At 33.3% G+C, this 16,393-nt stretch overlaps 2 protein-coding genes across 6 annotated transcripts in view; one reads left to right on the forward strand and one right to left on the reverse strand.

Annotated features, from left to right (window-relative positions):
• LOC129943382 (probable serine/threonine-protein kinase clkA) overlaps window positions 1-16,393 on the reverse strand; it is a gene marked incomplete at its 5' end in the record, with an annotated part of 86,297 nt that overhangs the window by 53,588 nt on the left and 16,316 nt on the right. The window lies entirely within an intron of this gene.
• LOC129942843 (homeobox protein prospero) overlaps window positions 358-16,393 on the forward strand; it is a 238,951-nt gene continuing 222,915 nt past the window's right edge. For 4 of the 5 annotated variants that reach the window (XM_056051933.1, XM_056051936.1, XM_056051934.1 and 1 more), the window contains exon 1: window positions 358-510. The gene's annotated coding sequence lies outside the window, so the exon portion shown is untranslated. The remainder of the gene's footprint in view (window positions 511-16,393) is intronic. The other variant, XM_056051937.1, reaches the window with a different exon arrangement.

Raw genomic sequence — 16,393 nt, forward strand, 5'->3', positions numbered from 1 at the left:
TTAAAATAAATTTTACGTTTTCTTAAATCAAGTCAATACTATGCATAGTTTTTGAAAAATTTTATTTTAAACTTTAAATTGAGTACCTACAAAAAAGTTTTTAAAAAATTTCAATTTTCAACACCATAATTTTATAAATAATTTGTTGCTCTTATTAATTTGCAATTAAAAACTGCAAACAAGATGAATTTATGTCTTCTAGTTTTTAAATATTTTAAAACAAGAATTGAAAAGTTATATACATACCAAATTAATTTAAAGAAAACGGATCTAATGATTTTCAAACAAAAAATCTAAGAAATTAATTTTGTTTTGACAAATCAAAAGGTATTAAAATTTATGCATCTTAAATTACAGGTACTATTTTAAAGCAGACTCTTTGAATACAGAAGCGAGTTTGTGTGGTCCAGTCGTGCATTTTTTTATGAACACACTTATGTATACACAAACCACAATAAACCCAAATTTTCTTATGAAGTTGACGTGGATTAAACAACTTTCTTATTTAAGGTATGAATGAAAATTACCACTTCATTTAATATAACGTTGCACTTAAAAGTTTTGTAGAATAAGGAAATACAGTCAAACTTCGATAACTCAAACTTAGATAACTCGACGTTTTTATAACTCGAACCAAATTGTGTGGCAGTAGCATTTAGAGTCTACATTCCATTCATATTTACTTTGATAACTCGAACTTGTATAACTCGAATTTCTCTATAACTCGAACAGAAAAATTACACCTACACTGCGTAAGTCGAAATTTATGGGGGAATTCCCATTTATGAGAAAAAGTGGGTAGGCGAGGTCACGAATCCGCGAAGGATTTCAGACCAATAAGCTTAACATCTTTTGTGCTTAAAACCTTTGAGCGCATTCTTGATTACCATATTAGAGAAATCCTAGTTGGACGACGACGTCTCGAAAGCTCTCAGCATGCTTATCTTAAGGGCAAATCTACGGAGACTGCCCTTCATGAGGTAGTGCGCACTGTAGAACAAGCAATCCATTATAAAGAATTTACTCTTGCCACCTTCCTAGACATAGAAGGTGCTTTTAACAACGTCCTTACAGAATCTATAGAAGAATCGCTCGTTAAGTTCAGTGTAGAAGACTTCATTCGAGAATGGATTATTTCCATGCTTAGTGGTAGGAAGATTCGAGCCTCTCTAGGCAATACAATCGCAACAAAACACGTGAGTAGGGGAACACCCCAGGGTGGTGTTCTTTCGCCTCTTCTATAGCTTCCGATCATGGATACAATTCTCGTTAAATTAGAGAGATGTGGAGTGAAGGCGGTAGCCTACGCGGATGATTTGGTGCTATTGGTGTCAGGAAAGTACACCTCTGTGATTAGTGAAATCACAGAGTCAGCTTTGAAGAAAGTAAGCAACTGGGCCACTAGTTGTGGATGTCATGTACATTCACAGTACTTGCTTAATAAAAGAAGTTAGATGATCTTTATTTAATGAGATGACTAACCAGACTGATCTTAACATAATTACATACTTAACCTATTACATGTATTCTTGTGATTCTACTTATAGTACGGATCTAGGGGTTATGCATATAGCACAATATAATATATATAGACATAACACTCCTTTCTCCTTAAGTTTCTTATTTACTTAGTTACAATGTTTGTATAATAATTAAATTCAGTTGTTATAAGATTAGAATATTTAAAAGGATCTTTATTATTTTATAAATAATTTTAAATTCTTTTAAAATAATAATTATTTTCAAAATAATTGAAATATTTCATTTTATTTCAAATAAATTCTTATTTTATTTATTATTTCTTACTTTAACATATCTTCCTTATAATTTTAAATTTACTTCAAATACATTATTCTCATTCTATTAATTTGTATATAATTTAATCAACTTCATAACTTCCAAATATTCAACAGTATTCAAACTTAAATGTTAGGATACCTTATGGGTTTTTTTCTGGTTCTTACACTTTTACTCAAAGCTATAGGTGTATTCGGATTACTGTCTTTTCTATTATCCTTTGCATTATATTCATATACCGAGCTTTCCTGCTGGCACGCATCACACTTTCGAACATAGTGCTCAATGTCACGATCTAAATTTAACCACCACATTGTACCTCGGGAGAGCTCTTTCATGCGGACAACACCCAAGTGTCCTTCATGTAAGAGTTCTAGCATTTTTCCTTTCAATAAATTTGGAATAACTACTCGACAACCTAACAATAAACATCCCTCATCCGAAATAGAAAATTCTAATTTTCTACTATTTAGTTTTTGCAACAACTTATTTTCAAAATAAGCTGGCCATTTGAATTCATACAAGAAATAACTTTGCTCAAAGTATCGTCTTTCGATGTTTCTTTTGCAATGTCATTTGCATTCAAGGGTAAATTACCAGCTATATTAAAAAAATTTATCATGCAACTAGACACATCAGTTGGCTCGCTCACGGGCAAACGTGATAAAGCATCAGCGTTATTCATAGCGCTTCCTTTTCTATAAACTATCTTATAATCGTACTGTGATGGTATCAGAGCCCATCGTTGCAATCTTGCGGCAGCTATTGCATTATTCTTTTTGTCACCAAAAATGTTCTCTAGGGGCTTATGGTCACTATAAATTGTAATTTTACGCCCGTATATATATTTGTGAAAACGTTTCACACTGAAAATCACCGCGAGAGCTTCACGCTCTATTTGAGAATAATTTTTCTCAGCATTCGATAAAGTGCTAGACACGAACATTATAGGACGTTCTTCACCATTTTTCTCTATGTGAAATAATACCCCACCAACACCATATGAGCTGGCGTCACAAACAATACCGAGAGCTTTATCTGGGGGGGAGTGTACTAACATGTTATTATCATATAACCAAAATTTACTCTCGTTAAAAACCTTTTCGCAATCTTGATTCCAATTAAAAGATTTCTCTTTCTTTAAGAGATCATACAAGGGTGCTAATCGAGCAGAAAGATTCGGAATGAATTTATTATAAAAATTTAACAAACCCAAGTATGCTTTTAACGAAGAAAATTCAACGGGAGCAGGAGCGTTTACTATTGCCTTCATCATATTAGCCTTTGGATGAATTCCATCGCCATTTATCTCATGGCCCAGATACTCGACCGATGATTTAAAAATTGACGAAAATCGGATTCGTCGTAGTGATTCTGTCTATAATTGGAAGGTTCATTCTAGATGTTTTTATTAGGAATCTTATATTGTTTGGTAGTTCTAATTGGATGTCTTTCAATGTAGAAATGAATACTTCTGAATTAAGGAATCTGCTATCTAGTTCATAAACTTTTCTCCTTGTAAGATGTCAAGTATTTGAGATTGTTTTAAGAGAATTTGTGTAGCAAATGAAAATTCTAAATTGGATATTTGGTCAAAGTTATGTAGTGTTTTTTTCGAAACTAGTAAGATTTTGAAGTCTTAGTGTGTTCTGTCTGATTTCTTCTGTAACATAGTTGAAATTATGATTTATGCTTTTAGCTGTTTTGTTTAGTTCGACTAACATGTCAGTGATTATTGTCATTTGGTTTTCTGTTATATGGTGCAAGTTATTCTGGTTTTCTTAAACTGATCTCAATGCATCATCTATTTTTTTCGCGTCCAAATAAAAACTGTTCTGCCATCCCTATTCCATTGAATAAACCACCGTTCAATATGCTTCTTTTTGAAACTTTGTTCTTGAATAGTTAATTGTCAAGGACTTCGTTGTTGAAATTTATTTCTTTGAATGAATTTTGAACTAATCGATATGGTCTAATGTTTCCTGGGGGTATATTTGGGTTTGTCTTTATTTGATGTAATTTCAGAAGTAGTTGACAGGGTATCGCCATCAAGGAAAAATAAATGGTTGTAAGAACGGCAGATGTCAATAATTGATTTCTTTTCTTCACTATTTAGGTGATCTAGTGGAAGTTGGTTTTGAATTTTACTCAATCTGTCGTTTAAATTGGTTTGAGTATCGAATGAGTTTAGATTAAAAATATAGTAGTCATTACCATTTGAAAATTGTAAATTTAAATCTTGTAAGACGACATCTTCATTGTTGGCGTTTAGTACGGACATATATGTATATCCGTTTGTAGGCTCGGTTAGAGCTAAAGAGGTATAAATTTGGGGACGAATTTCTTGTGAGAAATAAATTTGATTTGTTTGCCCGAGAATTGGTCCATATTTTATTATTTTTTCAGATCTAGCAGGTATGGTAATAGACTTTCGTTTACTTATGAAATCTGTGGTAGGTATATCTTTTATCTTTGAAGTGGTATATTAAAGTATTGTCTTCACCTAAAATTCCGTCTTTACTTATTAGAAAATTTGCAGGCACTACATGAAATAAGAATTTGAGATTTACACCTGGTGTTATTTCTATGTTAAGAAGGATTGTACCTAGTGTTGATGTGGGAGTTTTACCTATGCCTTTTAATTCAATTATATTGTTAGTATGAACCCAAAGCTCTTTATTTAATGTATTTATTTTTATTAAACAAAAGCATAATGTTTTGATTTGAGATAGTATCTTTAGAAGCTATTTTAATTTTGCTTTTGAAACTAGAAGCATTATTTAAACAACCTATATGAGCAACAGGCTAAGATTTTTTGTTATGATTTTGTATTATTTCAGCAGTACGTGAATTATTCACATCAGAGCTCAATGGTCCGTTTAGAAAATCTTGTAGATTATTTATTGGAGCGGTACTTCTATTTTGCCGGTGATTTTGGTTAAGAATAATATTGGATTTTTTTGTACAGTCTTTGTTTCTCAATGAATTGGTATCTGTGGATATTTTTTGTTTAAAATTTTCTTGAGTTGACTTTAGGTTTGGAATAGAGGATTTAGGAATTTGAGACTGTTAACGAAATGGATTTGATTTTTGGTTTTGAGACAGTGGATTATGAGAATTTGATTTGTTGTTTTGGGATGGTTGATTCAGTGGATTCAGTGATATTGGATCTTCTTTTTGGGATCCATGATACAGTGGATCCAGAGAATATGAGTTTTCATTCTGGGATACAGTGGGATAAAGTGGATTCGGTCGATACAGAGAAATTGAATCTTTATTTAGGGATTCTTGATGCAGTGAATACAGAGAAATTGAATCTTTATTTTGAGATTCTTGATGCAGTGGATTCAGTGGATACAGAGAAATTGAATCTTTATTTTGAGGTTCTTGATACAGTGGATTTTCTATGTTGTCGCTTTTACACCTTAGTAACGACATGACGTAGTATTAAATACGTTATTGACTCTCTCAGGCTGACTTATAAAAGAATTAGGTCTGTAACTTCTGTTATTGTTCGAAAATCCGTTCGTGCTTTGCTTAAAACGACACTCGGTCGTGTTGTGTGTCTTTGTTCGGCAATTGCGACAGTATTTGTCTTCAGCTGTAACAAGAAGTTTTTCTTCTTCCATTGCAATGCCGATAACTTCGTCTAAATTTGTACATCTAGCGCTTTTTACCAGGGTTTTTACCTGGGGTATTAGCCCATTACAAAAGCTATTTAAAATAGTTTTGCTGTTAAGGTTTCTAATGGCTATACTAGCAGCGTCATCTCCGTTGCTAGCGTTAGCATTATTAAGTTCGTCAAAAAGAGCGTTGGCTCTTTCCGCGAAGGCACTTATGGGTTCTTTAAACCCTTGTTTAAACTGGAAAACTTCGGTCTGTATCACTTGCACAGACCGAGTTTTTCGGAAGTTCTTTATAAGTGCTTCTTTTAACTCTGCCCAAGCATTATAATCGTTATACTTGATTATAACATTATATGCCCGGTCAGTTAATTTAGATTTTACAACGTCAAATAGTTCAGTCTTAAGAGATTCAGTGGTGGTCTTTTTAGATTGCAGGTCTACCAATTGAATGAATCTGTCTATGTTTTTGGCAGTACCATCAAACTCAGGTATGAGTTTAATGGCTTGGGAAACGGTTAAAGTCATTGTGGTTTGTTTTTTGTTGTGATGGGAACAGATGAAGTCTAAGTTTTTTGCCTCACCTTGTGTGGGTGTACTAAAAATAGAGTCTAAATTCTGTGATTCACTTTGTGTGGGTGGTGTGACAATGGATTCTAAATTTTCTGACTTACTTAGTGGGGATGGAGTAACGACCATAAGATCACTATCTCAGGATCTACGGGATGTGGAATCTTCCTATTTCTAAGCGAAATGTTTAGATTAAACCCAGACATATATTACAAACCAAAAGAAACTTTAATTTGGAATTCATTAACAATAATTAACAACAGAGAGGGGAGAAAAAAAATTATAGGAAAACTGTTTACAAAACAAAATGGAGTTATACAAATATGTATAAATTATATTGTTTTGCTTACAATAGCATGTTGATGTTGGACTTGTTGACTTGAATTTTGATGATGATGTTGAGATATATGTATTTTGCCTTGGCGTGGCAATTTCTTCCTTCCTTCCTTCTTTCGACCACAGGAATTCGCTTTCCTCATATATTTTTGTTTCTGTTTATCATCAGGCACAAACTTTGACTTGATATTGCGTTATAAATATTTAATTTTGTTGTTTTTTTTTTTAAGAAATTGTTACTGTTCACTGATTGATTTCACTTGAGAAAATGTTTTTTTTTTATTTGCTTTCACTAAAAAAAAATTTGTTGTTAAAATAAATAAAACGACTTCTTTCGTCGATGGTTTTAATTAGAGTGACTCAAACTCTACTCATTATTTTCTTCGTTACCTATTCCGAAACCTAGATCATCACTTCATTCAAATCAAACACGCATTCTACTTTACTTCACTTGCCTTGACACATAGTGTTTATTTAAACAACGAGTGCACCATATGTTGTAATTGACATACTTGCACTCCGTGGGTCAATATTGTTTATTTTTGCAATATGACCCATGTCGTTGTTTTGTTGTTTGGTTGACATAGTTCGATTGCTGTTCCTTTCAAAGTGTAACGTATGACACACGAGGAACCTTAAATAATAATGGAACTATGTCATGTGTCTTGCAAGCGATTCTTTGGAATTGTGTGTGGTCTCCAGTACTCAAGTTTAATGGCACAACACAAGTTACTCTCGAGAAAATTGGCAGATATGCACAATTTAGAGAATGGAATGCTCAGGTCAATTATTAAAGCGTCGTCGATGGTCAGAATGGTGGCCAGAAAAAAGGCAACAGGTGATCATCAATTTTCGAAGAAAATCACCTTCAGTTATGGGGCACATTTTGACCTCAGTTAATTTATTAATAAGCAGAATTGCCGCATTTGGGCGTATGATAATTTAAAAGTGATTGTCGACAAACCTCTTACCACACAGCTAAAGACACAACTGCTCTTTTGCGCGACAATGGCCGGGTTATCTAACGGGCAGCAACAATTCAAGAGATAAAGGATGAGATAATTCGGCCCATTAACAGCATAGAACCTCAATTATACCGCAGCGTCACCGAAAATTTGAACCATGCATCGGTTATTAGTGCGTCTCCGATACAGTGATACGTACAGTGATGGACAAAACAATAGGACCATTTTTATAGTTCTATGTAACACACAAAAAACTTGTTTTGTTTTTTGTCAAAAAATTTTTTTATTTGATATTTTGTCTAAGAGTAAAGAGTAATTGTTTTGCACTACATCTTGGACTCTTTTTGGCATTGACTCCACAAGTTTGCTGCAGGTACTTTGTTGTATTGCATACGAAGTATTTCCATAAGTTTTCCAATGGATTTAAATCAAGAGATTAAGAACTCCAGGACACTACATCGATCATTTTCTCTTCTATACAGTTTTTGACTTTTCGAGATACATGCTTCTGATCGTTGTCTTGCATGAACTTCGAACTCAATTAAACTTTTTTCTTCTATATATCCGTTGTAAGGATATAAGAAAAACAATGCCTCCACAAGAAAGATGCACAAGAATGACATTTACTGACCTTCACCTTTTTACGTATAGAAGCACAAGAGTCACAAGCAAAAATATACCAATGGTGCCATACAACACCCACCTTCTATTCCCGTGATTTACCTGAAATTACTTTATTTTCTGATTTCGATGATGTGCAGCTCGTGTACGACTAATTGTATTTTTTCATTGAAGATGACTTCATTTAAAATGGGACTTTTCTTCTATTGTGATGCTTTCGTTCCTAGCGACAATAAGTGTACCATTGAATAGTTCCATCTTTTGTATGCAGTAAGCATGAGTTGTTGGGAATTGCCCAGTGTTGTTATTTAGGAGTTTTATGAATATATTTTACATTTGGATTATAAAGGAGCTTTCTTAAAAACACTTCAGATATTATAACTTAAACTTCTAAGACTTAGTTAAATAAGTTAAAGCATTATGTTGGTAATACATTTTTACATCGGCAATATTTAACAAATAGTTTGGGTCTGTTAAAACATATTCTTTTATCTTAATCGTTTCTATTTATTCTATGTTAAGACTTCATGGGCTTATAATATTATTTTTTGCAAGAATGCGTTAAAAAATATTATTTATCAAATTATTTATTATTATCATATTTATTTTTGACAAATTTGTGCTTACTTTTTCATAGATATCATCCAGTTCAAGTTTATGAATTCCTTTTACATACATATGTATGTATGTTTATTCTATTTATTAGTCAGTTATTTCGACTATTTTTAATATTATTTTTTGGTGTATATTTCAATGTTAATTATTAATTTCTCATAGGAAGTTATTGTAATGGGTCCGATTTGTCGAATTGAAAATTTTGACGTTTCTCGACGTTTCAAGGTCCCTAGAGTTGAAATAAAAGATTTTTGGAAAGATGTATGTGCGACGTTCGCGACGTTTGTAGAAAAATGCAGAAATAGCTCTCAAGAAAATTGCGTAGGTGTTTTGTTTACCATAGCAGTTTAAAAAAGGGGAACATTTTGGTTAACCTTAAATATCTCACGAGCCAATAACTTAAGAGACTTGAATTAAATTCTATATTATAAATTGTAACTTGTACCAAACAAGTTGGTTGATTTCTTTATTTCGTTATAATTTTTTTTTAAGGATTGCCACCGCCCATTCTACATACATAGATTTAATATATAATATCTTTTTACTGAAACATTTTTTTGCTAACAATATTTATTTACATAATAACACGGAAGAAAAAACCTTCATTTAAATTTAAAAAAATAAAATAGCAGACCCGGCCACGCGTTGCTGTGGCTGAGTAATTAAGGAAGGACTTAATAGACAAATTTGAAAAATAAGTTACATAACATCTTTATTTTATTTTATTAATAAATACTAGTTTACTGAAGTGCCAATCGATGAACAATATTTTTGGTCAGCCTGTCTTTTGTCAACACAAATAAACTCTATGGTTTCCCTACACGTGAGCAGGCCACGTATAATTGCCCATGAGAAAGACATGGATTCTCTAAGTCTAAGCCGTAAATAGACATTGTTTGTCCTGGTGATTTGTTAATAGTCATCGCGAAAGCTAAACGGATAGGAAATTGCAGTCTTTTGAATGGTATTGGAGAATCTGACGGTATCATTGGAATGCGTGGTAACAGAACGATTTCTCCTTTAAACTTTCCTGCGAAAATAGTTACTTCGAGAACATTTCCGGTGCTTTTTTTTGATTACCAAACGTGTTCTGTTGCATAGTTTAGGGGGGTTCAAATTACGCAGAAGAATAATCGGTTATCCTGTTTTCAACCGAAGATTGTGTGGTGGCATTCCTGATATGTCTAAAGAATTCAAAAATTCAATTCGAAAATTCACTGCCTCGTCTTCATCGACAGTAGCGTCAATTGACTCAAACGACATTATATCGCCTTGTAATAATTGTTATATTTGGTAGTTAATTAGATCTACATCAACAGTTTTTGCTGCCAAAATAGCATGATTACTGAGCCAATTGTGATTTAGATAGTTATTTATTATATCCGGGAAGACACTCTCTATCATCATTTTTAGTTTCAACAACAGTACAGAAATCTTATAGTTGCTACGAAAATACTCGTGCTGTCTTATCATTTTGGAGTTGTACTCGCATGTTTTTTGTTAGCCTTAGTGTTTCAACGTTTCTCCATAAAAATGATTGCTTTAAACATGCATTGATCTCATCAGTAAAAGTAGAGCGAGGAATCACTGGCAATGTTTGCCGAAAATCACCAGATAATAGTAGAATAGCTCCACCAAAAAGTCTGTCATTATTGTTTAAATTCTGCAAAGTTCTATTTAATGCTTCGAGTGAATATTTATGAGCCATGGCAAACTCATCCCAAATTATGATTGAACTCTTTTGTAACACTGTAGCTGTAGCCTTTGCAATCCTTTTCTTAATGTTATGAATATGCTGTTCGACCACCATCTAACATAGTAGAAGCTATGCAAGGATCAACGATATCAAAAATGTTTTACCGGTTCCACCTGGTGCAACCAAGAAAAAAAAAAACACTTTGTTTAGCATCAACAGCCAACACAATCCGATTGTGTACATTTTCTTGTTCGTCAGTTAATAATGGTTCATTAATAGCAATAATAGTAACTAAATTAAGATTATTGAATTGTTCTTCTCGCTGCAAATTACTATTCACTAAGTCTTTTGCTGGACGATTAGGTGATGGCATACCATAACAACTCATTGATGAATTTGAGATCATAATACATAAGTCTTCAATTAATATCAATGCTTTATTATACATATATGGTGTAAAATCTAGATTTGGACATTGGTTTGTTTGTTTAAGTCGGTCATGTAGTTTTTATATTTTTCCCACAGTATAGATGACTGCTTTGGAAAACATGTCGTCAAGAAGATGATAAATGTGTAGATTTATGTTTAGTAACGCAGGCTGTTTTGGTCAATCGATCTCAAATACAAATAAAAAAACTTTATTTCATCTTTTTCCCAACGTAACATAACAACAAATAAACAACATATCACAATAAAAAAAACCCTGAAGAAGTCGTGAGTAGCGACGAAACGTTGGGAAAAAGATGAAATAAAGTTTTTTTATTTGCATTTGAGATCGATTGACCAAAACAGCCTGCGTTACTAAACATAAATCTACACATATTCAATAAAAAATTGGTCACGTAAAACATACATAAGATGATAAATAGTTGACGAATACAACTTGGCGAGGACGTAAAAGCTGCATCAGCAAGTGTCAGATCCCAATGATTGTCATCTTCTTAAAGTTACAACTCACGACATGCATCTTGATACGTCCTGAACACTCGACCAGTAACTGTTCGTAAAAATTGGAAAGAGATTGGTCCAGGAACATTTACCAACAACAAACGCAAAAAGAAGCATACACGTTGTTTTGGATGTACGGTATAAAGTCGCCCCAGTATCTTAGCTTTAAATATACCTGCTATAGAAGGATGTGGTTCACCTTTTAACGTGGTTCCCATTTTTTAGTTGACATGTTCCATGTAAAATAGCATGGAATATCGGTATACAATAATGTTCTTGCGAATTCGCCAAGGCATCAGTTTTTTGAAAAAGTAAGAAAAATCCAGCTCACTTAGTTTTTGGTAGTTCAAATGCTTTTTGAAAAACATTCTCTTCAGTGAAATATACACGTTAACCATTTTCAAGATGCACTAAAAGATGTTGGATAGATGGTTCTCTGTGGTGGGAAAACTAAGTATACGCCAGATAACTTCGTTGCTGCTAATGTATCTGACCATTTGGTATCGTACTATTTCGTCATTTTCATTTATGTTTTTAACTCCAAACATGGCTAAATCATTGCCCTTATTGCAAATAAACTTAATGGATTTAATGGAACTACAAAGCTCATCATTAATATGAGCCTTGTATGTTTTTGAGAGCAGTGGTGAGTATGGTACCACCCATTGATTGTCAGTTTCTAATTGGTTAGAATTTGACATTCTTTTTTTAAATGTGTGACCATCGCTATCGGCGTTTTTGTGGCGACACAACGGATAAACATGAATATGGGTAATAGTGAATTCCTTAGGAATTTTTTTTTACATTTCCCATTTTCCATGCATGGCGATGTCATATTAAAAGCACCACACGGCCCGTGAATCATGTGACTAGTAACAATGCCAAATAATTCTTGATCAATTGATGAATCTGGAATTTGGGCTGAAATCATTTGATCAATTTCTAACGGACGAATTTTAACATCAATTCAAATTAAAATGTGAGAATGAGGTAAGCTTCGCTTTTGCCACTCAATTGAATACAACCAACAACACGTTTTGCCAAAGACTGAATATTTTACAATAATATCAATTAGGGATTTAAATTTTTGTTTAAACTCTCGTGCAGTAATGTCGTTACGATGTATCGACTGTTGACCTGGTAATAATTTGTATTTCCTCCCAATTTGGATTGCACGTAAAAGTTATAAACAAATCTAGACGCCCGTAATGACGAACATAAGTCATTAAGTCCTGAATGTATTCTTGCATGTTTCGTGGACTACCGATGTAGCTTGAAGGTAAAATAACTGCACTGCCGATTTCATTGATGTTTAAGTTTCAATCGATGTTTCCAACAACAGCATTTCGTAAGTGGATGTATTCCTCTGATCGTAATTTAGCTTGGTTAAATCGAATAAATCGCAAACGTTTGCTTTCAATCTTAGAAAACATATCTACAACGTATTGAGGATATAACTGACGATATCGAAGAATGTAATTGTCCTGATTATGTCTAATCATAAATCGATGCGCTTAGTAATTCATTGAGCTAACTTTTTTACTTAATTTATTACCACTGATTGAATCACACTGTTTGATATTGATGTGATATTCTTCTTGTCCTTGCCAGAATATCAATGGGTACTGGAGTGAGTCGTACAAACAGTGTTTATCTGAAATTCTACTCATTGTATTATCTCGGTGTGTAATTTTAATAGATGTTGTCAACTGTATTACCGACCATAATAATAGCAACTTTATCTACGGTTGGCGCATTGAATCTGCCAGCGTGCTCTCCTGATGGTTCTTTGTCAGCTTTGATGACAATTTGATAATTGTTATTTTTCAATTGTGGTGATACTCTTTTGAACAGTTGAACTAGATGATTACGGATCTCTAAAAATATTTCTAACAATACTACAATTCGTCTCTCTTCTGCTTGTTCAATAAAATTATACTGGCATCGAGTTGTCACACGTTCTTTAAAACTGCCCATGAAGTAGATTTGGAAAAATTTTGGATCTTCATTTGGCATTGGCATCAATGATCCAATTTTATGGTACACTTGGCCTTGTATTTTAAGTGTTGTATCAAAATTACGACCATCAGAGATCGCAAATTTTAGATGATCCAAATGATGTCATTTGAAAGCAAGAATTAAACTTTCGAGTCTTACGCAAAAATAATTTTGAAACATTTGAAATGCCAGAAAGTAGTGATTTCAAGGGTTTAGGTGAAGTAGGGAGTAATGGCAAAACAACGAATGCAAAACACATGCCAGGTGTTTATTTGCAAAATTTTAACGCTTGACAATATTTACATATTTTGTCCATCTCACCGATATTAACCTTTTAATGAGCTGAGTAATTAATGTCTGGTGCATAATTAAACGCCAGACGAACAAATAATTCTCGTGTTAATACACGGCTGGTCCGTTGACTTTCTCGGCTTCGTAGTCTAAATGAATCTATGTGTTGTTCACGTGCCGCTCTTGTTCTCGAAAAATATTCTTATAGACGATTATCATGCTGTTCCATTGATTCATGTGCACGAATATCTGCTGTATGGATTCTTCGAGCTGCATTTTTGTCTGCTCTTTCCAGACGTCGTCGATGTCGAGCTTTTTTGCTACGTGCATTGTGGAGGTAAGAATTTATTGTATTAATGAAACTGTAATTTAGTAGTTGAATAGAAATATTCAGAATTATATAGAGCATATGAAATTAAATGAGAAATAATCCAGAAAAAGGAATTCCAACGTGGCGCCATCTATGAGAAGTTCACGTTTCTGTAAAAAATCTGATCTAATTATAAATTATTAAGACCATTAATCGAAATATAAACTATCCTATATCTCAAGTTAGACCAAATTACACATAAATGTGACTTTCATCGAAATCGGTTGACTTGGTGAAGAGTTCACTGGGAACATACATATGACACTAGATTTTATACATTAAGAAGATATGTTTAACCTTTTATAGGAAAAGAATTTTCTCAGAGGATATATAAAAACATGGGAGTGATCGGTATCTATGTAAATATGAATATCGAAAGCATCATACAAATAATTTTTCAAAGTTTACAATGAACAAACTATTGCTAACTTTTGCACGTAGAAAAACATATATAATACGAAAGGAAAAATGGTGGAAAACCAAGAGTCTTAATTTTAAATAAAATAATTACATTGGAGTGCCGATCTGCATTCCACCCGCAGCGCACGCGTCGTGAGAGTCTTGTCCCCATTGTACCTAGTTGTCTACCTTTGTTCATATTTGTTGTCTGTTTTAGAAAAAAAAAACACTAGAATAATACCTAACCAAATCAATACAAAAATACAAAAAAAAAAAACAATTAACAGTTCACCCCTTATGTGTTTTCTTCAACTATTAATTAAAGTCAAATAATATATAAATCCCGCGCCGTGTCAACAAATTATTTGAAGTGCAGTGTCCAAAGCCAAACAACAAAAAAATCAAAACCTAAAACTAGTGTTACAACAAAAATTCATAAGCAATTAGCGAAATGGCAAAAGTTATAATGATAACACAATAACACAGTGCAATGGGTAATCCCTTCTCTCCCTTCCCTCCATCCCTCACAGTCATATTATCTCAATCGATGTAGACATTGCGTACGGTTCTTTTTATTGCTATGCAGTGTATATATGGATTGAGTTGATGTGTCTTCGGATAGATTAGTACATGTGATATCTAGTTAACCAGGGGCGGATCGATATGCAGATTTTCACTAAGGCATAACAAAAAATGTGTTGGAACATTTTTTTTTTAATTTTTCGACATTCTTCAAGCGCTTTAAATACTTTACCATTAAAATTAATTGGAAGGAAAGTAATTCCTTCATCAAAGACTCATTTTATACTAGGCAAAAAAAAGTACGCACTTCAATTTTGTTATAATTGCAACAATAACAACAATTCTATTGCAACAAAAAGTACCTTATAAATTTGCCGTTATGTTGACAAACATCTTGGCACAGTTTTGGGACAGTTATCAACATTGCGTAAAGAGCGTGGGTGAAATAAATCGAAATGCCGAAAATTTCAATTCAAGTTAGAAATCTTGTTATTTTAGACAAAAAAAAAGGCATTTCTAATAGGGAAATTGCTAAAAAATATTTAATTAGTGAAGCCTCTGTAAGAAAGATTCAAAAAAAATTTCAAATACTCGGTTCGGTAAATGATAAACTTGGTCGCGGTAGAAAGAGAAAGACTAGTTCCTATGATGATCGCAAAATTATACGGGAAGTAAAAAAAAATCCAATGATTTCGAGTCGTTTTATTCAAGAAAAGACTGGAGTAAATGTTTCACAAAAAACAATACGAAGGCGGTTAAAAGAAGCAGGCCTCAAAAATAGTTTTGCTCAACGACGCCCTTTAATTCGAAAAGCGAACAAAGTTAAACGATTAGAGTTTGCAAAAAAACATATCAGTAAGCCGATTTCGTTTTGGAAGAAGGTTATTTGGAGTGACGAGAGCAAATTTGATCTTTTTGGACATAAGCAGCGCTCACGTGTTTGGTGTAAGCCCGGCGAAAAGCTTAACGACAAAAATGTTCAAAAAACAGTTAAGCATGGTGGAGGGAGCATTATGGTCTGGGGGTGTTTCGCATGGTCAGGAACGGGAAAATTGGTGCGAATCGAGACAACAATGACAGCAGATGTCTACATTGATATAATCAATGAAAATCTGGAGGAGTCGTTGCTGATGGTGGGTCTGGAAGATGACTTCGTCTTCCAACAAGACAACGACCCTAAGCATACGGCTAGGAAAACACAGGATTTCTTTCGTTCTTCCAAGACCAAACTGCTCGATTGGCCGGCCCAATCACCAGATTTGAATCCAATCGAGAATTTGTGGTCTATTTTGGACTCCAACCTCGAAAAAGGGGAAGTTACGAATCGCGACAACTTATTTGACACCATGCGTACATCCTGGGAAAATATTGATCCCCAACATTTAAAAAATCTCGTGGAAAGTATGCCAAGGCGTCTACAAGCTGTTATCGAGGCTAAAGGAGGGCATACGAAGTACTAAATAAGTTCAATTCCAATCTTTTATTGATTGCGTACTTTATTTTGTCCTATACAAAAAAATGAAATTTTGATTGATTTAAATATTTCTATATTTATTTTAATTTGTTTAACAAGTATTCAATTGGAAAAAATGAAATAAAAAAATAAATTTTCGATATTTTTTGTTTTTTTATTATTAGCTTA

Source organism: Eupeodes corollae, chromosome 1 (assembly GCF_945859685.1).
Source record: "Eupeodes corollae chromosome 1, idEupCoro1.1, whole genome shotgun sequence".
NCBI lineage: Eukaryota > Metazoa > Arthropoda > Insecta > Diptera > Syrphidae > Eupeodes > Eupeodes corollae.